At 47.9% G+C, this 26424-nt stretch overlaps 1 protein-coding gene across 3 annotated transcripts in view; it reads left to right on the top strand.

The window, feature by feature from the left end:
• LOC138282298 (zinc finger protein 12-like) overlaps positions 1 to 26424 on the top strand; it is a 489476-nt gene that overhangs the window by 112988 nt on the left and 350064 nt on the right. The gene's annotated exons all lie outside the window — the stretch shown is intronic.

Below are 26424 nucleotides of genomic sequence, written 5' to 3'. Positions count from 1 at the left end.
CAAAAGAAATGTGAAATGCTTTGTCTAACATTTTTATTTAAGGAAGCTAAATATCCTGCAAGTGAATTAATTCAACACTGTGAATCAAGGCAACAAATTCAGTAAGGCCTATTGTATGCAGTACGAGTTCTGAGACCACTGAAAGACATTAAGCAGAAGACTTGCACATTGTGTGTGATTAAAATATTTATTCTTTATATTTATTACAATATAGTAGAGTCCAGCTGTTAACCTCTCTCAGTAATGGGTAGACTAGCCAGGTCCTTTGGCTATTTTATGTTACCAAACTACAGCTAAAGACTGAGAGTGGATAGGGGCGTGGCCTGGCTGCCAGGCAAGATGGCCGGAACTCTGTGAAGCTCTGCCGGGCCGCTGGCCTTTTTATCCTTCAATTACCCCTAAAGGGCGATGCTGATGGTGGCGGACCGGGGTGAGGACCTGTGAGGACCTTGCCGCCACGTTGGATACGGCAGTGGTCCGTGACGGGGACTGGCGCCAGAGATCCTTGCTCGCAGGTGGAGGCCTGGCTGCGAGGCGCGCTCCTGAAACACGTACGCGCTCTGGCGGTCAGAGCACCCGCGGAGTGGCGCTCCCGGTGATTTTTCAGTGCCGGGCGCGGGTGAATACTTTAGGGGCTTTTTGCCCCTGAGCGGAGAGGGATCTCGGTGGCTGGATCGAGCCGCGGCCTCCGCGGCTCTCGCAGTCCTTGCGTCCTTCACGCCCCCGCGGCCTGGTGGCGTGGGTGGGCGCGGGCGGAGCTGAGCTGGAGCTGGCAGTGGACTTACGCCGCGAGGACGTCGGGTTGACTTGGAGGCCCGGGGATCTCTGCCGGACGCTGGTGCCTGCCACTGGAGCGCAGACGGACGGAGGTGCCTGGAGGAGTGACACCGGATAGCGCCTTGCAGAGGGCGGCGCTTTTGGATTGCCTGGCAGACCTGAGCCGGCTGGCATGTGCAGGGCTGCTTGAGAGTGGCTGGACAGACGTGGCGGCCAGGCGTTGGAGAGCAGGAGGAGGTGAACCGATCTGGGTGGGTCGTGGCTGGGTTGGCGGTGGCCGATTGGAGGCCCGGAGCTAGAGGGGTCCCTCGCGCTGACGCGCTGGTCCTTGCCTGGGGCCCTGACCCTGTTCCGCGTAAGGAGGACTCACTGTGCTGGAGCTGGTGCTGGCGGTGGCAAACGGTGGGAGTTGGCGCAGATTGGCCTGCTGTGCGGAGTGCCTTGGCGCTCGTCTGCCGCCCTGTGTGTGGTTTGACGGGCCGGTTGTGAGTAAGTAGCCTCTTTCTAGTCTTGTTACCCCCACTTTTGGCCTGTTTGTGAGTATATGTCAGGGTGTTTTCACTGTCTCACTGGGATCCTGCTAGCCAGGGCCCAGTGCTCATAGTGAAAACCCTATGTTTTCAGTATGTTTGTTATGTGTCACTGGGACCCTGCTAGCCAGGACCCCAGTGCTCACAAGTTTGTGGCCTATATGTATGTGTTCCCTGTGTGATGCCTAACTGTCTCACTGAGGCTCTGCTAACTAGAACCTAAGTGGTTATGCTCTCTCGTTACAAATTGTCACCAACAGGCTAGTGACCAATTTCACCAATTCACATTGGCATACTGGAACACCCTTATAATTCCCTAGTATATGGTGTAGTGTGGTCAGTATTGTGTATCATTTGCGCATTAGCTTCAGGCTTTAGGCTTTTGTGCACTTTGCCCTTAATGTATTTTATTCCTTTGCTCGCAGCTTAGAGCCTCTGTGCACTTTGCTCTAATTACTTTTTATTCGGCTTCGTACTGTTATTTTTCAAATAACCAGTTCTGCGGTCTTGTTTTATTTTTTATATCACACTGTTTAGCCTACTTCAGCACTGGAGTTCTCAATATCATATTCCTGTTCACTCTGTGCTTCAGTCAAGGATACAGTCTGGTACATTGCTGATAGACGTTGTAGGAGTTTAGTCTTTGGCGTTCCTGCGTAGGGACATTTTGTGATCACGCTGACATGTTAGTTATAAAAACACTTCCTTGTCCCAATACATGCAAGAGGGAGATTCCGATCAGGGAACCACAACTAGACACTGACTGCCTTGTTGCAGATGCTGAACCAGATCACAGGCCTTTGCTCAGGTATGGGGGTTGATGTCTTCCCAGGGATTCTGAAAGGCAAGTTAGAAGCTTAACATGCTGTGCTCGAAATAGAACTAGCTGAGAGAGAGTAGAAATTGTTAAACACCATGATAGCGTTATTCTTATGTTTCACTCTCCTCGTGACTATTTCAATCCTACTGTGTTGTATGGTTCTGGTTATTGCGGCTCACGCCTTAATATCTAAAATGCATTCGTTTTATTAAAACATTATATAAAACTTAAACTGCCTTTGTCATTTGTATATGAGATTATACTGTAAATGAGAGAGCTGGTTTGGATCTGAGTGACCACGACTTCCCTGAGAAGTTCCAAAGATGTCATGTGCTCGGCTGCCCAATCATCTCTTCCCTTTGGGAGAAATGAGGCACTACTAGTTAGCCGGAGCAAAACCGGGTTTAGGGTGACAGAGGTCCTTCCAAGTGGGTCCGACTCAGTCCTCCACACCGTGAACGATCCTGCTGCCTAGAAATCCAGTAGTCTCATTTAGGATAATGAGAGTCCACCCGACATGGCGCTGCCAACGATTGGTCTGGCTCTCATTTTCGGGTCCGGCTGACTCTCTCGGTCTCATATATATATTGACTACTCGGTTCCGTTAACGGAGACGTCCGTGGGGCTGAGGATTTCCGCCACCACGGGATAGGTGCATCCTATTACTTAGTGGTCGGTTGTTCAAGCTTGAACTTTGAAAGGAAAACCCAGATATTGGTGTGCCTTCTCTGCCCTAGTGCTATTTTTTTTTTATAATGGCGAATCCTCAGATAGTAAACATAGCGCTTAATATGCGGCAACCGCTCATGGGACATCTGATAGCACATAGTCTGACGATCCAGGGGGTCTGGCCACGTTTGTAGTGGACGCCCATGCAGCTTATAGAACAGAGCTTTTTTATTCTTGGGTCGTATTTCCAGCAGTTGATGGGGGTACAACCACTTTTCACGAATACACTCTTGCTAATGTCCCTGGACAATACAGGGCATATGCATATTTAGAGATACCTCTATCTTATCAATAACATAATAATTGGCTTGATGGCACCCTACCTCACACCATAGCACCAGTTAGGCTAGGTCCACTAAGTAACAATGGTCCTACCTGGCCTTTATTGGCTACATATACACCACACTAAAAGGTTGTCAGGGCACTCGTGATCGTACAATTGAAGGTACGTAATTATTCAAATCTTCAGTGTGGAATAACACCATAGAGAGTTCATATGTTCTTTAATTATAGACATACAGAGTCCACCTTGATATAAGAAAATCGTCCTTGAATTTCAAGAATATATACAGCAAACACAGCCAACACGTGTTTCGTCTTATGAGAATGTATTCCCACAGACTTCATCAGGGCTTATAATCAAGTATGTCTTATGTGAAATCTACTCATTTCCAAGCATTATCTAGTAGAATCTTTCAGCTGGTCCTTTTCGAGCTCAGAAAGCTCGGCCTGGACAATGTCCACCCTGCCAGTGTGCTCAGACTGAATCATCAGGATGTCGGTTGGTATCTTTTGAACTTGATAACAGGGCCTGTGGGCTTCTGGCTCCTTTTAAGGAAATGAGTAGATTTCACATAAGACATACTTGATTATAAGCCCTGATGAAGTCTGTGGGAATACATTCTCATAAGACGAAACACGTGTTGGCTGTGTTTGCTGTATATATTCTTGAAATTCAAGGACGATTTTCTTATATCAAGGTGGACTCTGTATGTCTATAATTAAAGAACATATGAACTCTCTATGGTGTTATTCCACACTGAAGATTTGAATAATTACGTACCTTCAATTGTACGATCACGAGTGCCCTGACAACCTTTTAGTTCATTGTTAGTTTCCCTTGAAACATTGGAGGATTAAGGAAGATCCTCTTGCCAGGGGCACCGTGACAGATTTGGATTATCAATATGATTTATGGACTCACTGTGAGCGCCCAATTCCTATGACTTGCTTCCTATGTGCTTTTGTCTTACATATACACCACATCCTGCGGTTGCTCAATTGGCAGTGGCTGAAGTTTGTCGCTTATATACGGAATTAACGGCTACATATAGACGTTTGGTTCAATTTGTGATGCAGACACTTAACACAAACCCAGCGCGTGCTTCTCCGGCGCAACCACATGCAGTGGTTCCGGGGGTCAGTCCAACCACTGTACACTCAGTTATGGGTAAAGTCCCAGCAAAGCGGGAGGAGACTCCATTTTGACTGGCGCAAAAAATTAATACGCTGGAAGCAGTATTTCCTCATACAGGACTTCAGGGTAAACATAGAATATTGACGATGTGTTTGCCGTATGGAATGGTTCCTCCTGTGGACCATTGTAATACTTGGGGCACGGTATTTGCCGCGCTCTTCACTACAGCACACAGTACACCAACATTGGCTAATCTACCGGAAGTGCTAAAACAAATTCAAGATGAATATGGGGCTGCCCCAGCCTTAGATTTGGGGATGCAGCTGATGGGCAATTTTGCCGCCGTTTCTTCTGTGATTTTGAGTAATCTCAAAGGGGAGGCAGTAGCACTAGCAGTGCGTATGCATCTTCGAGACGTCCCGCAGGGTAACCAGGAGCGGGAACTGCCGAGAATAATAGCAGAAACATATTTGAGTATCGGTCGTGATAGCCTTGGGGCGAGACCGCAAAAACCCCAGTTACAGGGTAAAAATAGTAAAGAGAATACTAAATAACAGCAACCTGAGGGTATTAAGAAGCGCTGGGAGAAAAAACAACAGACACGTAAGAAAGATAGGGGACAATCTCCGCAAACGGAGACCCCGCAGAATAGGTATAATCTCAGGAATAGGGATAATTAGAAGACGCCTGATAGATATCAATATACTGATACACGCCAATCTCGTTCCTTTCAGGACTCCTCGGAAAAGAGAAGTGAGAGAGGTGGGCGGTCAGAGCGGAGAACAGAGTACGTGAAACCGAGACAGGAATCACAACGCTCTACGTAGGTTTCTGTCAAACAAGAAGAGAAACTGCTCCAAACAAAAGCAGCAATTTAAGAAGAAGAAAGTGGCGGCGGTCTCAGTTAGACATGCCACTCAAGAAGAGAGTTCTCTTGAAGAACAAGACATGGGCGTTAGCACTGTTAGCGCGGCAGAGGTCACAATAGTTCGCCGGAGTCTTCTGGAGCATCTGGAGGTGAAAGCAACTGATGACTTCATCCAAGTCGAAACAGCAGATATGCGTGTCTCTGATCCCGATAGAGTATATACAGTAACTTTACAATTAGAAGGGGACATTGAACGCACTGTGAACGCCATCTTTTGGGACCGAGTGGTCAAATTGTATGACGTTCTGCTGGCCGAACAGGATTGGCCACCTGACTTTGTTCGCGACTGTCCAGTTGGGGAGGAGGTTATTACACCTTCATTCTCACCACTTGTTCCGGGAGAACTGGCAGAGTCCTGTAGTAAATCATGGGCTCTAGCACAGGCCCCCGCCCTATAGAGAAATAATGTGGGGTGGGATAGACATTCACCTTATCATGTAATTCCGATAAAAGGCGAACCTCACCCGCACCCGCAGTATCCTATAAAATTTGAAGCAAGGGCATCGGTAAGGAAAATTCTTACACAATTGGAGTACCGGGGAGTAATTGAACCCTGTGTCTCGCCGATGATTAATCCCTTATTTCCAGTAGCAAAACCGGACCATTCTTATAGGATAGTGGTGGATTACAGACATAGGGCACACAGGGCAGTGCTCATGAATAATATAGTGCGTAAGAAATACAGAACAACATTAGATATCTCGAATGGATTCTTCTGCCAAAATATAGCATCCGAAAGTAGGGACTATACGAGCTTTAGTGAGTTTGGCTCTCAAAAAAAGTTTTGTCGTCTGCCTCAGGGGTATAAAAATAGCCCAGGACTATTTTCGGCTTGTGTAACTGAAATTTTGCTCGAGTTGGACCCTGAAGCTTTATCATATTGTAGGAGGCTGGACTGGCTTGTAGTGAGTACCAAGGGGTACTTACACCTTGCACCAGGCCCAGGTATCCCTTATGAGTGTATAGGGTGTCTAGCAGCTTAGGCTGATAGATAATGGTAGCTTAGCAGAGCAGCTTAGGCTGAACTAGGAGAGGAGTGAAGCTCCTACAGTACCACCAGTGTCACTTGCACAATATCATAAGAAAACACAATACAGAGATATACTAAAAATAAAGGTACTTTATTTTTATGACAATATGCCAAAGTATCTCAGTGAGTACCCTCAGTATGAGGATAGCAAATATACACAAGATATATGTACACAATACCAAAAATAAGCAGTATAGTCTTAGAAAACAGTGCAAACAATGTATAGTTACAATAGGATGCAATGGGGACACATAGGGATAGGGGCAACAAAAACCATATACTCCAAAAGCGGAATGCGAACCACGAATCGACCCCAAACCTATGTGACCTTGAAGAAAACAGTGAGGGTTAGAAAAATAGCCCACCCCAAGACCCTGAAAAGTGAGTGCAAAGTGCACTAAAGTTCCCCAAAGAGCACAGAAGTCGTGATAGGGGAATTCTGCAGGAAAGACCAACACCAGCAATGCAACAACAATGGATTTCCAGACTAGAGTACCTGTGGAACAATGGGACCAAGTCCAAAAGTCACGATCAAGTCGAGAGTGGGCAGATGCCCAGGAAATGCCAGCTGTGGGTGCAAAGAAGCTGCTACTAGGCAGTAGAAGCTGAGGATTCTGCAGGAACGACAAGGGCTAGAAACTTCCCCTTTGGAGGATGGATGTCCCACGTCGTGGAGAGTCGTGCAGAAGTGTTTTCCTGAAGAAAGACCGCAAACAAGCCTTGCTAGCTGCAAATCGTGCAGTTAGGGTATTTGGATGCTGCTGTGGCCCAGGAGGGACCAGGATGTCGCCAATTGCATCAGGGGACAGAGGGGGCGCCCAGCAGGACAAGGAGCCCTCTCAGAAGCAAGCAGCACCCGGAGAAGTGCCGGAACAGGCACTACGAAGTGGAGTGAAACGGTGCTCACCTGAAGTTGCACAAGAGAGTCCCACGCCACCGGAGGACAACTCAGGAGGTCGTGCAATGCAGGTTAGAGTGCCGTGGACCCAGGCTTGGCCGTGCACAAAGGATTTCCGCCGGAAGTGCACAGAGGCCGGAGTAGCTGCAAAAGACGCGGTTCCCAGCAATGCAGTCTGGCGTGGGGAGGCAAGGACTTACCTCCACCAAACTTGGACTGAAGAGTCACTGGACTGTGGGAGTCACTTGGACAGAGTTGCTGGATTCAAGGGACCTCGCTCGTCGTGCTGAGAGGAGACCCATGGGACCGGTGATGCAGTTCTTTGGTGCCTGCGTTTGCAGGGGGACGATTCCGTCGACCCACAGGAGATTTCTTCAGAGCTTCTAGTGCAGAGAGGAGGCAGACTACCCCCACAGCATGCACCACCAGGAAAACAGTCGAGAAGGCGGCAGGATCAGCGTTACAGAGTTGCAGTAGTCGTCTTTGCTACTTTGTTGCAGTTTTGCAGGCTTCCAGCGCGGTCAGCAGTCGATTCCTTGGCAGAAGGTGAAGAGAGAGATGCAGAGGAACTCTGATGAGCTCTTGCATTCATTATCTAAGGAATTCCCCAAAGCAGAGACCCTAAATAGCCAGAAAAGAGGGTTTGGCTACTTAGGAGAGAGGATAGGCTAGCAACACCTGAAGGAGCCTATCAGAAGGAGTCTCTGACGTCACCTGCTGGCCCTGGCCACTCAGAGCAGTCCAGTGTGCCAGCAGCACCTCTGTTTCCAAGATGGCAGAGGTCTGGAGCACACTGGAGGAGCTCTGGGCACCTCCCAGGGGAGGTGCAGGTCAGGGGAGTGGTCACTCCCCTTTCCTTTGTCCAGTTTCGCGCCAGAGCAGGGCTGAGGGGTCCCTGAACCGGTGTAGACTGGCTTATGCAGAAATGGGCACCCTCTGTGCCCATGAAAGCATTTCCAGAGGCTGGGGGAGGCTACTCCTCCCCTGCCTTAACACCATTTTCCAAAGGGAGAGGGTGTAACACCCCCTCGCTGAGGAAGTACTTTGTTCTTCCTTCCTGGGCCATGCCTGGCTGGACCCCAGGGGGGCAGAAACCTGTCTGAGGGGTTGGCAGCAGCTGCAGTGAAACCCCTGAAAAGGCAGTTTGGCAGTACCCGGGTCTGTGCTAGAGACCCGTGGGATCATGGGATTGTGCCAACAATGCCAGGATGGCATGGAGGGGGAAATTCCATGATCTTAGACATGTTACATGGCCATATTCGGAGTTACCATTGTGAAGCTACACATAGGTAGTGACCTATGTGTAGTTCACTCGTGTAATGGTGTCCCCGCACTCACAAAGTCCGGGGAATTTGCCCTGAACTATGTGGGAGCACCTTGGCTACTGCCAGGGTGCCCTCACACTAAGTAACTTTGCACCTAACCTTTACCAGGTAAAGGTTATTAGACATATAAGTGACTTATAAGTTACTTAAGTGCAGTGAAAATGGCTGTGAAATAATGTGTGCATTATTTCACTCAGACTGCAGTGGCAGGCCTGTGTAAGAATTGTCAGAGCTCCCTATGGGTGGCAAAAGAAATGCTGCAGCCCATAGGGATCTCCTGGAACCCCAATACCCTGGGTACCTCAGTACCATATACTAGGGAATTATAAGGGTGTTCCAGTAAGCCAATGTAAATTGGTGAAATTGGTCACTAGCCTGTTAGTGACAATTTGGAAAGAAATGAGAGAGCATAACCACTGAGGTTCTGGATAGCAGAGCCTCAGTGATACAGTTAGTCATAACACAGGTAACACATTCAGGGCACACTTATGAGCACTGGGGCCCTGGCTGGCAGGGTCCCAGTGACACATACAACTAAAACAACATATATACAGTGAAAAATGGGGGTAACATGCCAGGCAAGATGGTACTTTCCTACACAACCCCCCCCCCCAAACGAAGGACAATAAAACTAGTAATTACCTGATGGGTCTTCATTGTCTAAGTGGAAATATCTGGAGAGTCCATATGCATTGGAGTGGGTACTCCCAGGTCTATGTTCCACTGTATAGTCCATTTCCTGTAGGGATATGGACCACCTCAACAATTTAGGATTTTCACCTTTCATTTGTTTTAGCCAAAGTAGAGGTTTGTGGTCTGTCTGAACAATGAAGTGAGTGCCAAACAGGTATGGCCTCAACTTCTTCAGTGCCCAGACCACAGCAAAGGCCTCCCTCTCCATGGCAGACCAATGCTTTTCTCTAGGGGTCAACCTCCTGCTGATAAAAGCAACAGGTTGATCCTGGCCCTCAGAATTAAGTTGTGATAAGACTGCCCCTACCCCTAGTTCAGATGCATCAGTTTGGACAATGAATTTCTTGGAGTAACAGGGGCTTTTCAGGACAGGTGCAGAGCACATGGCCTGCTTCAGCTCCTCAAAAGCTTTCTGACAGTTTGCTGTCCATAATACCTTCTTAGGCATTTTCTTTGATGTGAGGTCATTAAGAGGGGCTGCAATGGAGCCATAGTTCTTTATGAACCTCCTATAGTACCCAGTGAGGCCTAAAAAGGCTCTCACCTGAGTCTGAGTAGTAGGGGGAACCCAATCTATAATAGTTTGGATTTTCCCCTGAAGTGGTGCAATCTGTTCTCCACCAACCAGGTGTCCCAGATAAACCACCTTACCCTGCCCTATCTGGCACTTTGAAGCCTTGATAGTGAGGCCTGCCTTTTGCAGGGCCTCTAAAACTTTCCATAGGTGGACCAGGTGATCATCCCAGCTGGAGCTAAAGACAAGCTATATCGTCCAGATATGCTGCACTAAAAGCTTCCAGCCCTTGCAGGACTGTGTTCACCCACCTTTGAAAAGTGGCAGGTGCATTTTTCAATCCAAAAGGCATTACTGTGAATTGGTAATGGCCTCCAATGGTTGAAAATGCAGTTTTTGCTTTTGCATCTTCTGATAATTTGATCTGCCAATACCCTGCAGTCAAATCAAAAGTGCTTAGATACTTGGCAGATGCCATTGTATCTATGAGCTCATCTGCCCTGGGTATAGGGTGAGCATCAGTTTTGGTTACCTGGTTGAGACCTCTGTAGTCTACACAAAACCGCATTTCCTTCTTTCCATCCTTGGAATGAGGTTTTGGTACAAGTACCACAGGAAAGGCCCATGGTCTTTCAGAGTGCTCAACCACTCCCAGTTCAAGCATTTTCTGCACCTCTTGCTTTATGCAGTCTCTGACATGGTCAAGCTGCCTATAGATCTTACTTTTGACAGGCACGCTGTCTCCAGTATCTATAGTGTGCTCACACCAAAAGTGGTACCTGACACAATAGAGAAGAGTTCAGAAAACTGACCCAGGAGATTTATGCAGTGGTCTTTCTGCTCAGCAGTAAGACAATCTGCCAGTACTACCCCTTCCACTAGAGCATTTTGTTCTGTGGAAGAGAAGAGATCAGGGAGATGGTCACTCTCTTCTTCCTGTCCCTCATCAGTTGCCATGAGCAGGGTGAGATCAGCCCTGTCATAGTAGGGTTTCAGATGATTGACATGGAGCACCCTAAGGGGACTCCTGGCAGTGCCTAAGTCAACTAAGTAGGTGACTTCACCCTTCTTTTCAACAATTATGTGGGGTCCACTCCATTTGTCTTGGAGTGCTCTTGGGGCCACAGGCTCCAAGACCCACACTTTCTGCCCTGGTTGGTACTGAACCAAAACAGCCTTCTGGTCATGCCATTGCTTCTGGAGCTCTTGGCTGGCCTGAAGGTTTTTACTGGCCTTTTTCATGTACTCAGCCATCCTTGATCTGAGGCCAAGTACATAGTCCACTATGTCTTGCTTTGGAGCTTTTAAAGGTTGTTCCCAACCCTCCTTAACAAGTGTTGAAGGATCTCTCACAGGGTGACCAAATAGGGGCTGAATCCCACTCCTTTCTGGGGAACCTTCCTGTAAGCAAAAAGGAGGCAAGGTAACAGGATATCCCATCTCCTGCGGAGTTTTTCAGGGAGTCCCATAATCATGCCTTTGAGAGTTTTGTTAAATCTCTCCACCAGTCTATTTGTTTGTGGATGATAGGGTGTGGTGAACTTGTGTGTAACACCACACTCCTTCCACATGGCCTTTAAGTAAGCAGACATGAAATTGCTTCCCCTGTCTGATACCAACTCTTTTGGGAAGCCCACCCGGGAAAAGATTCCCAGGAGGGCCTTTGCCACTGCAGGAGCTGTAGTGGTCCTTAGAGGAATTGTTTCAGGGTATCTGGTGGCATGGTCCACTACCACGAAGATAAACCTATTGCCTGAAGCAGTAGGAGGGTCAAGGGGGCCAACTATGTCAACCCCTACCCTTTCAAAGGGAACCCCAACCACAGGCAGTGAAATAAGGGGTGCCTTTTGAGTGCCACCTGTCTTGCCACTGGCTTGACAGGTTTCACAGGACTTACAAAATTCCTTTGTGTCCTCTGACATTCTAGGCCAATGAAACAAGGGAACAAGCCTGTCCCAAGTTTTCATTTGCCCCAAATGTCCAGCTAAGGGAATGTCGTGGGCTAGAGTTAGGAGGAACTTTCTGTACTCCTGAGGAATCACCAATCTCCTGGCAGCTCCAGGTTTTGGATCCCTTGCTTCAGTGTACAAGAGGTTGTCCTCCCAGTAAACTCAGTGAGAGTCACTGACATCCCCATTTGCTTGTTTGACAGCTTGCTGCCTTAGACCCTCTAGTGTGGGACAGGTATGCTGTGCCACACTCAGCTCCTCCCTGGCAGGCCCCCCTTCACCCAAAAGCTCAGCAGTGTCTGCTTCCAGCTCCTCTGGTGTAGGTTCTGCACAGGGTGGAAATTCTTCTTCCTCAGAATTAGAATCCACTGTAGAGGAAGGGATAGTAGGTAGTGCTTTACTTCTACTAGCCCTTGCTTTAGGGAGCACTTGGTTCAATCTTCCAGGATCCAAGTCACCCTGTCCTTTTTGCTTTTTGGCCTGAGCCCTGGTCAAAGCAAAAATATGCCCTGGAATGCCCAGCATTGCTGTATGAGCCTCCAACTCCACTTCTTCCCAAGCTGATGTCTCTAAATCATTTCCTAATAGACAGTCTACAGGTAAATCTGAGGCAACCACAACTTTCTTTGGGCCAGTAACCCCCCTCCCCCCACCAGTTGAGATTCACAACAGCCATGGGGTGGCTAAGGGTGTTGTTATGAGCATCGGTTACTTGGTACTGGTGACCAAGTAGGTGTTGTTCAGGGTGGACCAGTTTCTCTATTACCATTGTAACACTGGCACCTGTGTCCCTGTAGGCCTGAACCTCAACACCATTTATTCGGGGTAGTTGCTTGTACTTATCCACGTTAAGGGGACAACCAACCAAGGTGGCTAAATCAATAGCCCCCTCAGAGACTAACACAGCCTCTGTGGTCTCCCTAATCAGACCAACCCCAACTAAGTTACCAATAGTGAGCCCAGCTACTCCCTTGGATTGGCTATTAGTAGGTTTGCTCCCACCATCACTGCTATTACTAGGGGCACTAGGTGTAGCAGCAGGGGTTGTAGTGGTAGGAGGCTTGGTGCTTTTCTTTGGACAACTGGGATCTGTTGTCCAATGGCCTTTTATTTTACATAAATAGCACCATGGTTTCTTTTCTTTGTTTTGATTTGAAGAGGATTTGGGCCCACCACCCCACCAGAGTGTTTTTGTGGGCCTGATGAAGACTAATTTTTAGATTTGTCCCCACCCCTGTCAGAAGACTTACCATCCTTCTTCTTGCCATCTTTGTCACCCCTGTATGAACTTTTCTGTTCACCCTTGTTCTGACCCATTTATCTGCCTTCTTTCCAAATTCATGGGGAGAGGTCAGATCAGAGTCCACCAGGTACTGGTGCAACAAATCAGACATACAATTATTAAGAATATGCTCTCTCAGGATTAAGTTATACAGGCTTTCATAATCAGTAACTTTACTGCCATGTAACCACCCTTCCAAGGCCTTCACTGAATGGTCAACAAAGTCTACCCAGTCTTGTGAAGACTCCTTTTTGGTCTCTCTGAACTTCATCCTGTACTGTTCAGTGGTAAGCCATAACCATCCAGGAGTGCATTCTTAAGAACTGTAAAATTATTGGCATCACTTTCTTTCACAGTAAGGAGCCTATCCCTACCCTTTCCACTAAATGATAGCCATAGGATAGCAGCCCACTGCCTTTGAGGGACATCCTGTACAACACAGGCCCTCTCAAGTGCAGCAAACCACTTGTTAATGTCATCCCCCTCCTTATAAGGGGGAACTATCTTATGCTGATTCCTGGAATCATGCTCTCTTGCAGGATGACTATGGGGAATACTGCTGCTGCCACCATGGGTTTCAAACCCAATTTTCTGTCTTTCTCTTTCTATCTCTAAGGACTGCCTATCTAAATCCAGCTGTTGCTTCTTGAGCTTCACCCTGGATTCCTCCACTCTCAATCTATTGAGCTCCCTTTCTAACACTCTGTCATCAGGGTGGGTGGGAGGGACATGCCTTGAAACAGAAGTATGGTGAGAATGAACAGAGGGAGACCTGTCCCTAACAGATGGCACCCTAACAGCTTGGCTAACAGAAAGAGCACTTCTGCTATGATGAGAAGGAATACTCTTACTGTGATGTGAGACCACACTATCTGTATGATGTGACTCAACATCAGTACCAACTATGCTAGGTTGTCTGCTAATGGGCAGGCCAGGAAGTTTCCTTTCTAAATCTTTTGCTAGGGGTGCCCCATGGTCAGATTGGGAACCATCAGCTAATTTCTCAACAGAAGTGCCACCTCTGGCCTTATCCTGTTCAACAAGCATATTAACCAATAGTTCTCTAGAGGGATTCTTCCCTACATTTAAACCTCTTTCTATGCAGAGACTCCTTGCTCCTTTCCAGCTAAGGTGATCATAAGCAAGTTTGGACAGATCAACAGTTTGGCCTGTGCCAGACATTTTAGAAAGTGTTTAAGTGACAGAAAAAGTGAGAAAAGAGTTTTTCAGAACTTTTGGAAAGACAGAAAAAAACTTTTTAAACTTTTTAAGAACTTTTTAGAAAGTTTAGAGGTACTTTTCAGCATTTAGAAAAGAAGTGAAAGGAGAAAAGCAAAACTTTTTGGTTACGTGTACATACACTGAACGTCTTTTGTATATTTTTCTCTTGTGAAAAGTACAATGACAAAAGTGGTAAGTAGTTGCAAAGTACTTATCCCACCGCTGCACAACCAATGTAGGAGGCTGGACTGGCTTGTCGTGAGTACCAAGGGGTACTTACACCTTGCACCAGGCCCAGGTATCCCTTATTAGTGTATAGGGTGTCTAGCAGCTTAGGCTGATAGATAATGGTAGCTTAGCAGAGCAGCTTAGACTGAACTAGAAGACGAGTGAAGCTCCTACAGTACCACTAGTGTCACTTGCACAATATCATAAGAAAACACAATACACAGATATACTAAAAATAAAGGTACTTTATTTTTATGACAATATGCCAAAGTATCTCAGTGAGTACCCTCAGTATGAGGATAGCAAATATACACAAGATATATGTACACAATACCAAAAATATGCAGTATAGTCTTAGAAAACAGTGCAAACAATGTATAGTTACAATAGGATGCAATGGGGACACATAGGGATAGGGGCAACACAAACCATATACTTCAAAAGTGGAATGCGAACCACGAATGGACCCCAAACCTATGTGACCTTGTAGAGGGTCGCTGGGACTGTTAGAAAACAGTGAGGGTTAGAAAAATAGCCTACCCCAAGACCCTGAAAAGTTAGTGCAAAGTGCACTAAAGTTCCCCAAAGAGCACAGAAGTCGTGATAGGGGAATTCTGCAGGAAAGACCAACACCAGCAATGCAACAACGATGGATTTCCAGACTAGAGTACCTGTGGAACAAGGGGACCAAGTACAAAAGTCACGATCAAGTTGAGAGTGGGCAGATGTCCAGGAAATGCCAGCTGTGGGTGCAAAGAAGCTGCTACTAGGCAGTAGAAGCTGAGGATTCTGCAGGAACGACAAGGGCTAGAAACTTTCCCATTGCAGGTTAGGGGAATGGTGTGAGAAGGTAGCCTCTTTCTAGCCTTGTTACCCCCACTTTTGGCCTGTTTGTGAGTGTATGTCAGGGTGTTTGTCACTGTTTTCACTGTCTCACTGAGATCCTGATAGCCAGGCCTCAGTGCTCATAGTGAAAACACTATGTTTTCAGTATGTTTGTTATGTGTCACTAGGATCCTGCTGGTCAGGACCCCAGTGCTCATAGGTTTGTGGCCTATATGTATGTGTCACTGGGACCCTGTCACACAGGGCCCCAGTGCTCATAGGTGTGCATGTATATGTTCCCTGTGTGGTGCCTAACTGTCTCACTGAGGCTCTGCTAACCAGAACCTCAGTGGTTATGCTCTCTCATTACTTTCAAATTGTCACTAACAGGCTAGTGACCAATTTTACCAATTTACATTGGCTTACTGGAACACCCTTATAATTCCCTAGTATATGGTACTGAGGTACCCAGGGTATTGGGGTTCCAGGAGATCCCTATGGGCTGCAGCATTTCTTTTGCCACCCATAGGGAGCTCTGACAATTCTTACACAGGCCTGCCACTGCAGCCTGAGTGAAATAACGTCCACGTTATTTCACAGCCATTTTACACTGCACTTAAGTAACTTATAAGTCACCTATATGTCTAACCTTTACCTGGTAAAGGTTAGGTGCAAAGTTACTTAGTGTGAGGGCACCCTGGCACTAGCCAAGGTGCCCCCACATTGTTCAGAGCCAATTCCCTGAACTTTGTGAGTGCGGGGAGACCATTACACGCGTGCACTACATATAGGTCACTACCTATATGTAGCTTCACAATGGTAACTCCGAATATGGCCATGTAACATGTCTATGATCATGGAATTGCCCCCTCTATGCCATCCTGGCATAGTTGGCATGATCCCATGATCCCAGTGGTCTGTAGCACAGACCCTGGTACTGCCAAACTGCCCTTCCTGGGGTTTCACTGCAGCTGCTGCTGCTGCCAACCCCTCAGACAGGCAGCTGCCCTCCTGGGGTCCAGCCAGGCCTGGCTCAGGATGGCAGAACAAAGAACTTCCTCTGAGAGAGGGTTTGACACCCTCTCCCTTTGGAAAATGGTGTGAAGGCAGGGGAGGAGTAGCCTCCCCCAGCCTCTGGAAATGCTTTGTTGGGCACAGAGGTGCCCAATTCTGCATAAGCCAGTCTACACCGGTTCAGGGACCCCTTAGCCCCTGCTCTGGCGCGAAACTGGACAAAGGAAAGGGGAGTGACCACTCCCCTGACCTGCACCTCCCCTGGGAGGTGTCCAGAGCTCCTCCAGTGTGCTCCAGACCTCTGCCATCTTGGAAACAGAGGTGCTGCTGGCACACTGGACTGCTCCGAGTGGCCAGTGCCACCAAGTGACGTCAGAGACTCCTGCTGATAGGCTCCTTCAGGTGTTAGAAGCCTATCCTCTCTCCTAGGTAGCCAAACCCTCTTTTCTGGCTATTTAGGGTCTCTGTCTCTGGGGAAACTTTAGATAACGAATGCAAGAGCTCATCCGAGTTCCTCTGCATCTCTCTTTTCACCTTCTGATAAGGAAACGACTGCTGACCGCGCTGGAAGCCTGCAAACCTGCAAACCTGCAACATAGTAGCAAAGACGACTACTGCAACTCTGTAACGCTGATCCTGCCGCCTTCTCGACTGTTGTCCTGCTTGTGCATGCTGTGGGGGTAGCCTGCCTCCTCTCTGCACCAGAAGCTCCGAAGAAATCTCCCGTGGGTCGACGGAATCTTGCCCCTGCAACCGCAGGCACCAAAAAGCTGCATCACCGGTCCCTTGGGTCTCCTCTCAGCACGACGAGCGAGGTCCCTCGAATCCAGCGACTCTGTCCAAGTGACCCCCACAGTCCAGTGACTCTTCAGCCCAAGTTTGGTGGAGGTAAGTCCTTGCCTCACCTCGCTGGGCTGCATTGCTGGGAACCGCGACTTTGCAGCTACTCCGGCCCCTGTGCACTTCCGGCGGAAATCCTTCGTGCACAGCCAAGCCTGGGTCCACGGCACTCTAACCTGCATTGCACGACTTTCTAAGTTGGTCTCCGGCGACGTGGGACTCCTTTGTGCAACTTCGGCGAGCACCGTTTCACGCATCCTCGTAGTGCCTGTTTCTGGCACTTCTCCGGGTGCTACCTGCTTCAGTGAGGGCTCTTTGTCTTGCTCGACGTCCCCTCTCTCTTCAGGTCCGATTTGCGACCTCCTGGTCCCTCCTGGGCCCCAGCAGCGTCCAAAAACGCCAAACGCACGATTTGCGTCTAGCAAGGCTTGTTGGAGTCCTTCCGGCGGGAAAACACCTCTGCACGACTCTCCAAGGCGAGAGGGATCCGTCCACCAAAGGGGAAGTCTCTAGCCCTTTTCGTTCCTGCAGAAACCTCAGCTTCTTCTGTCCAGTCGAAGCTTCTTTGCACCCGCAGCTGGCATTTCCTGGGCATCTGCCCATCTCCGACTTGCTTGTGACTTTTGGACTTGGTCCCCTTGTTCCACAGGTACCCTAGATTGGAAATCCACAGTTGTTGCATTGCTGGTTTGTGTCTTTCCTGCATTATTCCTCTAACACGACTACTTTGTCCTTAGGGGAACTTTAGTGCACTTTGCACTCACTTTTCAGGGTCTTGGGGAGGGTTATTTTTCTAACTCTCACTATTTTCTAATAGTCCCAGCGACCCTCTACAAGGTCACATAGGTTTGGGGTCCATTCGTGGTTCGCATTCCACTTCTGGAGTATATGGTTTGTGTTGCCCCTATCCCTATGTTTCCCCATTGCATCCTATTGTAACTATACATTGTTTGCACTGTTTTCTAAGACTATACTGCATATTTTTACTATTGTGTATATATATCTTGTGTATATTTCCTATCCTCTCACTGAGGGTACACTCTAAGATACTTTGGCATATTGTCATAAAAATAAAGTACCTTTATTTTTAGTATAACTGTGTATTGTGTTTTCTTATGATATTGTGCATATGACACTAGGTGGTACTGTAGTAGCTTCACACGTCTCCTAGTTCAGCCTAAGCTGCTCTGCTAAGCTACCATTATCTATCAGCCTAAGCTGCTAGACACCCTATACACTAATAAGGGATAACTGGGCCTGGTGCAAGGTGCAAGTACCCCTTGGTACTCACTACAAGCCAGTCCAGCCTCCTACATTGTGGTCACTCCCCTTTCCTTTGTCCAGTTTCGCGCCAGAGCAGGGCTGAGGGGTCCCTGAACCGGTGTAGACTGGCTTATGCAGAAATGGGCACCATCTGTGCCCATGAAAGCATTTCCAGAGGCTGGGGGAGGCTACTCCTCCCCTGCCTTAACACCTTTTTCCAAAGGGAGAGGGTGTAACACCCTCTCTCTGAGGAAGTCCTTTGTTCTGCCTTCCTGGGCCAAGCCTGGCTGGACCCCAGGAGGGCAGAAGCCTGTCTGAGGGGTTGGCAGCAGCAGCAGCTGCAGTGAAACCCCTGAAAAGGCAGTTTGGCAGTATCCGGGTCTGTGCTAGAGACCCGTGGGATCATGGGATTGTGCCAACAATGCCAGGATGGCATAGAGGGGGCAATTCCACGATCTTAGACATGTTACATGGCCATATTCGGAGTTACCATTGTGAAGCTACACATAGGTAGTGACCTATGTGTAGTGCACGCGTGTAATGGTGTCCCCGCACTCACAAAGTCCGGGGAATTTGCCCTGAACTATGTGGGAGCACCTTGGCTAGTGCCAGGGTGCCCACACACTAAGTAACTTTGCACCTAACCTTTACCAGGTAAAGGTTAGACATATAGGTGACTTATAAGTTACTTAAGTGCAGTGAAAATGGCTGTGAAATAATGTGTGCATTATTTCACTCAGGCTGCAGTGGCAGGCCTGTGTAAGAATTGTCAGAGCTCCCTTTGGGTGGCAAAAGAAATGCTGCAGCCCATAGGGATCTCCTGGAACCCCAATACCCTGGGTACCTGTAGGAAAGTACCATCTTGCCTGGCATGTTACCCCCATTTTTCACTGTATATATGTTGTTTTAGTTGTATGTGTCACTGGGACCCTGGTAACCCAGGGCCCCAGTGCTCATAAGTGTGCCTGAATGTGTTACCTGTGTAGTGACTAACTGTCTCACTGAGGCTCTGCTAATCAGAACCTCAGTGGTTATGCTCTCTCATTTCTTTCTAAATTGTCACTAACAGGCTAGTGACCAATTTTACCAATTTACATTGGCTTACTGGAACACCCTTATAATTCCCTAGTATATGGTACTGAGGTACCCAGGGTATTGGGGTTCCAGGAGATCCCTATGGGCTGCAGCATTCCTTTTGCCACCCATAGGGAGCTCTGACAATTCTTACACAGGCCTGCCACTGCAGCCTGAGTGAAATAACGTCCACGTTATTTCAAAGCCATTTTACACTGCACTTAAGTAACTTATAAGTCACCTATATGTCTAACCTTTACCTGGTAAAGGTTAGGTGCAAAGTTACTTAGTGTGAGGGCACCCTGGCACTAGCCAAGGTGCCCCCACATTGTTCAGAGCCAATTCACTGAACTTTGTGAGTGCGGGGACACCATTACACGCGTGCACTACATATAGGTCACTACCTATATGTAGCTTCACCATGGTAACTCCGAATATGGCCATGTAACATGTCTATGATCATGGAATTGCCCCCTCTATGCCATCCTGGCATTGTTGGTACAATTCCATGATCCCAGTGGTCAGTAGCACAGACCCTGGTACTGCCAGGCTGCCCTTCCTGGGGTTTCTCTGCAGCTGCTGCTGCTGCCAACCCCTCAGACAGGCAGCTGCCCTCCTGGGGTCCAGCCAGGCCTGGCCCAGGATGGCAGAACAAAGAACTTCCTCTGAGAGAGGGTGTGACACCCTCTCCCTTTGGAAAATGGTGTGAAGGCAGGGGAGGAGTAGCCTCCCCCAGCCTCTGGAAATGCTTTGTTGGGCACAGATGTGCCCAATTCTGCATAAGCCAGTCTACACCGGTTCAGGGACCCCTTAGCCCCTGCTCTGGCGCGAAACTGGACAAAGGAAAGGGGAGTGACCACTCCCCTGACCTGCACCTCCCCTGGGAGGTGTCCTGAGCTCCTCCAGTGTGCTCCAGACCTCTGCCATCTTGGAAACAGAGGTGCTGCTGGCACACTGGACTGCTCTGAGTGGCCAGTGCCACCAGGTGACGTCAGAGACTCCTTGTGATAGGCTCCTTCAGGTGTTAGTAGCCTTTCCTCTCTCCTAGGTAGCCAAACCCTCTTTTCTGGCTATTTAGGGTCTCTGTCTCTGGGGAAACTTTAGATAACGAATGCATGAGCTCAGCCGAGTTCCTCTGCATCTCCCTCTTCACCTTCTGATAAGGAATCGACCGCTGACCGCGCTGGAAGCCTGCAAACCTGCAACATAGTAGCAAAGACGACTACTGCAACTCTGTAACGCTGATCCTGCCGCCTTCTCAACTGTTTTCCTGCTTGTGCATGCTGTGGGGGTAGTCTGCCTCCTCTCTGCACCAGAAGCTCCGAAGAAATCTCCCGTGGGTCGACGGAATCTTCCCCCTGCAACCGCAGGCACCAAAAAGCTGCATTACCGGTCCCTTGGGTCTCCTCTCAGCACGACGAGCGAGGTCCCTCGAATCCAGCGACACCGTCCAAGTGACCCCCACAGTCCAGTGACTCTTCAGCCCAAGTTTGGTGGAGGTAAGTCCTTGCCTCACCTCGCTGGGCTGCATTGCTGGGAACCGCGACTTTGCAAGCTACTCCGGCCCCTGTGCACTTCCGGCGGAAATCCTTCGTGCACAGCCAAGCCTGGGTCCACGGCACTCTAACCTGCATTGCACGACTTTCTAAGTTGGTCTCCGGCGACGTGGGACTCCTTTGTGCAACTTCGGCGAGCACCGTTTCACGCATCCTCGTAGTGCCTGTTTCTGGCACTTCTCCGGGTGCTACCTGCTTCAGTGAGGGCTCTTTGTCTTGCTCGACGTCCCCTCTCTCTGCAGGTCCAATTTGCGACCTCCTGGTCCCTCCTGGGCCCCAGCAGCGTCCAAAAACGCCAAACGCACGATTTGCGTGTAGCAAGGCTTGTTGGCGTCCATCCGGCGGGAAAACACTTCTGCACGACTCTCCAAGGCGTGGGGGATCCATCCTCCAAAGGGGAAGTCTCTAGCCCTTGTCGTTCCTGCAGTATTCACAGTTTTTCAGCCTAGTAAGAGCTTCTTTGCACCAACCGCTGGCATTTCTTGGGCATCTGCCCATCTCCGAGTTGCTTGTGACTTTTGGACTTGGTCCCCTTGTTCCACAGGTACCCTCAGTCAGGAATCCATCGTTGTTGCATTGCTGATTTGTGTTTTCCTTGCATTTTCCCTTTAACACGACTATTTTGTCCTTAGGGGAACTTTAGTGCACTTTGCACTCACTTTTCAGGGTCTTGGGGAGGGTTATTTTGCTAACTCTCACTATTTTCTAATAGTCCCAGCGACCCTCTACAAGGTCACATAGGTTTGGGGTCCATTCGTGGTTCGCATTCCACTTCTGGAGTATATGGTTTGTGTTGCCCCTATCCCTATGTTTCCCCATTGCATCCTATTGTAACTATACATTGTTTGCACTGTTTTCTAAGACTATTCTGCATATTTTTGCTATTGTGTATATATATCTTGTGTATATTTCCTATCCTCTCACTGAGGGTACACTCTAAGATACTTTGGCATATTGTCATAAAAATAAAGTACCTTTATTTTTAGTATAACTGTGTATTGTGTTTTCTTATGATATTGTGCATATGACACTAAGTGGTACTGTAGTAGCTTCACACGTGTCCTAGTTCAGCCTTAGCTGCTCTGCTAAGCTACCATTATCTATCAGCCTAAGCTGCTAGACACCCTATACACTAATAAGGGATAACTGGGCCTGGTGCAAGGTGCAAGTACCCCTTGGTACTCACTACAAGCCAGTCCAGCCTCCTACATTGGTTGTGCAGTGGTGGGATAAGTGCTTGAGACTACTTACCACTCTTGTCATTGTACTTTTCATAAGAGAAAAATATACAAAACAAGGTCAGTGTATATACACATAGCCAAAAAGTTTTGCATTTCCTCTTTTTCACTCTTTTCTAAGTGCTGAAAAGTACTTCTAAAACTTTCAAAAAGTTCTTAAAAGTTTAAAAAGTTTTTTCTGTCTTTCCAAAAAGTTCTGAAAACTTTTTTCTCTTTTTCTATCACTTTAACTCTCTCTAAAAAATGTCTGGCACAGGAAAAAATGTTGAACTGTCCAAACTTGCATATGATCACCTTAGCTGGAAAGGAGCAAGGAGTCTCTGCATAGAGAGAGGTTTGAGTGTAGGGAAGAATCCTTCCTTAGAACTGTTAATTAATATGCTTAGAGTACAGGATAAGGCCATAAGTGCCCAATCTGTAGAAAAAGTAGCTAATGGTTCTCAATCTGATCCAGGGACTCCCCCAGGAAAAGGTTCAGGAAAGAAACTTCTTAGCCTGCCCATTACTAGACAGTCTAGCATAGTTGGTACAGAGGTTGAATCACACCATACTAATGGTGTGCTCTCACATTATACTGGTAGCCAAGCTGTTAGGGTGCCCTCTGTAAGGGACAGGTCTCCTTCTGTTCATTCCCATCATACCTCTGTATCTAGAAATGTCCCTCCCACCCACCCTGATGACAGATTGTTAGAAAGGGAGCTCAATAGATTGAGAGTGGAACAAACCAGTCTGAAGCTCAAGAAGCAACAGCTGGATTTGGATAGACAGTCTTTAGAAGTAGAGAGGGAAAGACAGAAGTTGGGTTTAGAAACCCATGGTGGCAGCAGCAGTATTCCCCATAGTCATCCTGCAAAAGAGCATGATTCCAGGAATCTGCACAAGATAGTTCCCCCTTATAAGGAGGGGGATGACATTAACAAGTGGTTTGCTGCACTTGAGAGGGCCTGTGCTGTACAGGATGTCCCTCAAAAGCAGTGGGCTGCTATCCTATGGCTATCATTTACTGGAAAAGGTAGGGATAGGCTCCTTACTGTAAAAGAAAATGATGCTAATAATTTCCAAGTTCTTAAGAATGCACTCCTGGATGGTTATGGCTTAACCACTGAACAGTACAGGATAAAGTTCAGAGAGACCAAAAAGGAGTCTTCACAAGACTGGGTTGATTTCATTGACCAGGCAGTGAAGGCCTTGGAGGGGTGGTTACATGGCAGTAAAGTTACTGATTATGACAGCCTGTATAACTTGATCCTGAGAGAGCATATTCTTAATAATTGTGTGTCTGATTTGTTGCACCAGTACTTGGTGGACTCTGATCTGACCTCTCCCCAAGAATTGGGAAAGAAGGCAGTCAAATGGGTCAGAACAAGAGTGAACAGAAAAGTTCATACAGGGGGTGACAAAGATGGCAACAAAAAGAAGGATGGTAAGTCTTCTGACAAGGGTGGGGACAAATCTAAAAATGAGTCTTCATCAGGCCCACAAAAACACTCTGGTGGGGGTGGTGGGTCCAAATCCTCCTTTAATCAGAACAAGGAAAAGAAACCATGGTGCTATTTATGTAAAATAAAAGGCCATTGGACAACAGATCCCAGTTGTCCAAAGAAAGGCACCACAGCTCCTACCACTACAACCCCTACTGCTACACCTAGTATCCCTACTAATAGCAGTGGTGGTGGGAGCAAACCTACTAATAGCCAATCCAAGGGAGTAGCTGGGCTCACTTTTGGTAATTTAGTTGGGGTTGGTCTGATTAGGGAGACCACAGAGGCTACTTTAGTCTCTGAAGGGGCTATTGATTTAGCCACTTTGGTTGCTTGCCCCCATAACTTGGAGAAGTACAAGCAACTAACCCTAATAAATGGTGTTGAGGTCCAGGCCTACAGGGACACAGGTGCCAGTGTCACAATGGTGATTGAGAAACTGGTGCACCCTGAACAACACATACTTGGACACCAGTACCAAGTAACCGATGCTCACAACATAACACAAAGCCACCCCATGGCTGTTGTAAATCTCAACTGGGGGGGGGGGGTAACTGGTCCAAAGAAAGTTGTGGTAGCTTCAGATTTACCTGTAGACTGTCTATTAGGGAATGATTTGGAGACATCAGCTTGGTCAGATGTGGAGTTGGAGGCCCATGCAGCAATGCTGGGCATCCCAGGGCATATTTTTGCTTTGACAAGGGCTCAGGCCAAAAAGCAAAAAGGACAGGGAAGCTTGGATCCTGGAACAATGGACCAAGTGCTCCCTAAAGCTAGGGCTAGTAGAAGCAAACCACTTCCTACTATCCCTCCCTCTACAGTGGATTCTACTTCTGAGGAAGAAGAATTCCCTCCCTGTGCAGAACCTACACCAGAGGAGCTTGAAGCAGTCACTGCTGAGCTTTTGGGTGAAGGGGGGCCTGCCAGAGAGGAGCTGAGTGTGGCACAGCAAACCTGTCCCACATTAGAGGGTCTCAGACAGCAAGCTCTCAAACAGGCTAATGGGGATGTCAGTGACTCTCACAGAGTTTACTGGGAGGACAACCTCTTGTACACTGAGCATAGGGATCCTAAACCTGGAGCTGCCAGGAGATTAGTGATTCCTCAGGAGTACAGAAAGTTCCTCCTAACACTGGCACATGACATTCCCTTAGCTGGGCATCTAGGACAAATGAAAACTTGGGACAGGCTTGTTCCCCTGTTTCATTGGCCTAGGATGTCTGAGGACCCAAAGGAATTTTGTAAGTCCTGTGAAACCTGTCAAGCCAGTGGCAAGACAGGTGGCACTCCAAAGGCACCCCTTATCCCACTGCCTGTGGTTGGGGTTCCCTTTGAAAGGGTAGGGGTTGACATAGTTGGCCCCCTTGACCCTCCTACTGCTTCAGGCAATAGGTTTATCTTGGTGGTAGTGGACCATGCCACAAGATATCCTGAAGCTATTCCTTTAAGGACCACTACAGCTCCTGCAGTGGCAAAGGCCCTCCTGGGAATATTTTCCAGGGTGGGCTTCCCAAAGGAAGTAGTATCAGACAGAGGAAGCAATTTCATGTCTGCATACTTAAAGGCCATGTGGAAGGAGTGTGGTGTAACTTACAAGTTCACAACACCCTATCATCCACAAACAAATGGACTGGTAGAGAGATTTAATAAAACTCTCAAAGGCATGATTATGGGACTCCCTGAAAAACTCCGCAGGAGATGGGATATCCTTCTACCATGCCTCCTTTTTGCCTACAGGGAGGTACCCCAGAAAGGAGTGGGCTTCAGCCCCTTTGAACTTCTTTTTGGACACCCTGTTAGGGGTCCACTCACACTTGTAAAGGAGGGTTGGGAACAACCTTTAAAAGCTCCTAAGCAGGATATTGTGGATTATGTACTTGGCCTCAGATCAAGGATGGCTGAGTACATGAAAAAGGCCAGTAAAAACCTTCAGGCCAGCCAAGAGCTCCAGAAGCAATGGCATGATCAGAAGGCTGTTTTGGTTCAGTACCAACCAGGGCAGAAAGTGTGGGTCTTGGAGCCTGTGGCCCCAAGAGCACTCCAAGATAAATGGAGTGGACCCCACACAATTGTTGAAAAGAAGGGTGAAGTCACCTACTTGGTTGACTTAGGCACTGCCAGGAGTCCCCTTAGGGTGCTCCATGTCAACCGCCTGAAACCCTACTATGACAGGGCTGATCTCACCCTGCTCATGGCAACAGATGAGGGACAGGAAGAAGACAGTGATCCTCTACCTGATCTCTTCTCTTCCACAGAACAAGATGCTCTTGTGGAAGGTGTAGTTTTGGCTGATTGTGTTACTGCTGAGCAGAAAGATAATTGCATAAATCTCCTAGGACAATTTTCAGAACTCTTCTCCATTGTGCCAGGCACCACTTCTTGGTGTGAGCACACTATAGATACTGGAGACAGTTTACCTGTCAAAAGTAAGATCTATAGGCAGCCTGACCATGTCAGGGACTGCATAAAGCAAGAAGTTCAGAAAATGTTGGAACTAGGAGTGGTTGAGCACTCTGACAGTCCATGGGCTTCTCCTGTGGTACTGGTACCAAAACCCAATTCTAAAGATGGAAAGAAGGAAATGAGGTTTTGTGTAGACTATAGAGGTCTCAACTTGGTAACCAAAACTGATGCTCACCCTATACCCAGGGCAGATGAGCTTATAGATACACTGGCATCTGCCAAGTATCTAAGCACTTTTGATTTGACTGCAGGGTATTGGCAGATCAAATTATCAGAAGATGCAAAAGCAAAAACTGCATTTTCAACCATTGGAGGCCATTACCAATTCA

This window comes from Pleurodeles waltl, unplaced genomic scaffold, assembly GCF_031143425.1.
Source record: "Pleurodeles waltl isolate 20211129_DDA unplaced genomic scaffold, aPleWal1.hap1.20221129 scaffold_94, whole genome shotgun sequence".
Classification (NCBI taxonomy): domain Eukaryota; kingdom Metazoa; phylum Chordata; class Amphibia; order Caudata; family Salamandridae; genus Pleurodeles; species Pleurodeles waltl.
Note: the sequence above shows the minus strand (reverse complement) of the source record. Positions and strands in the feature narration are given on the sequence as shown.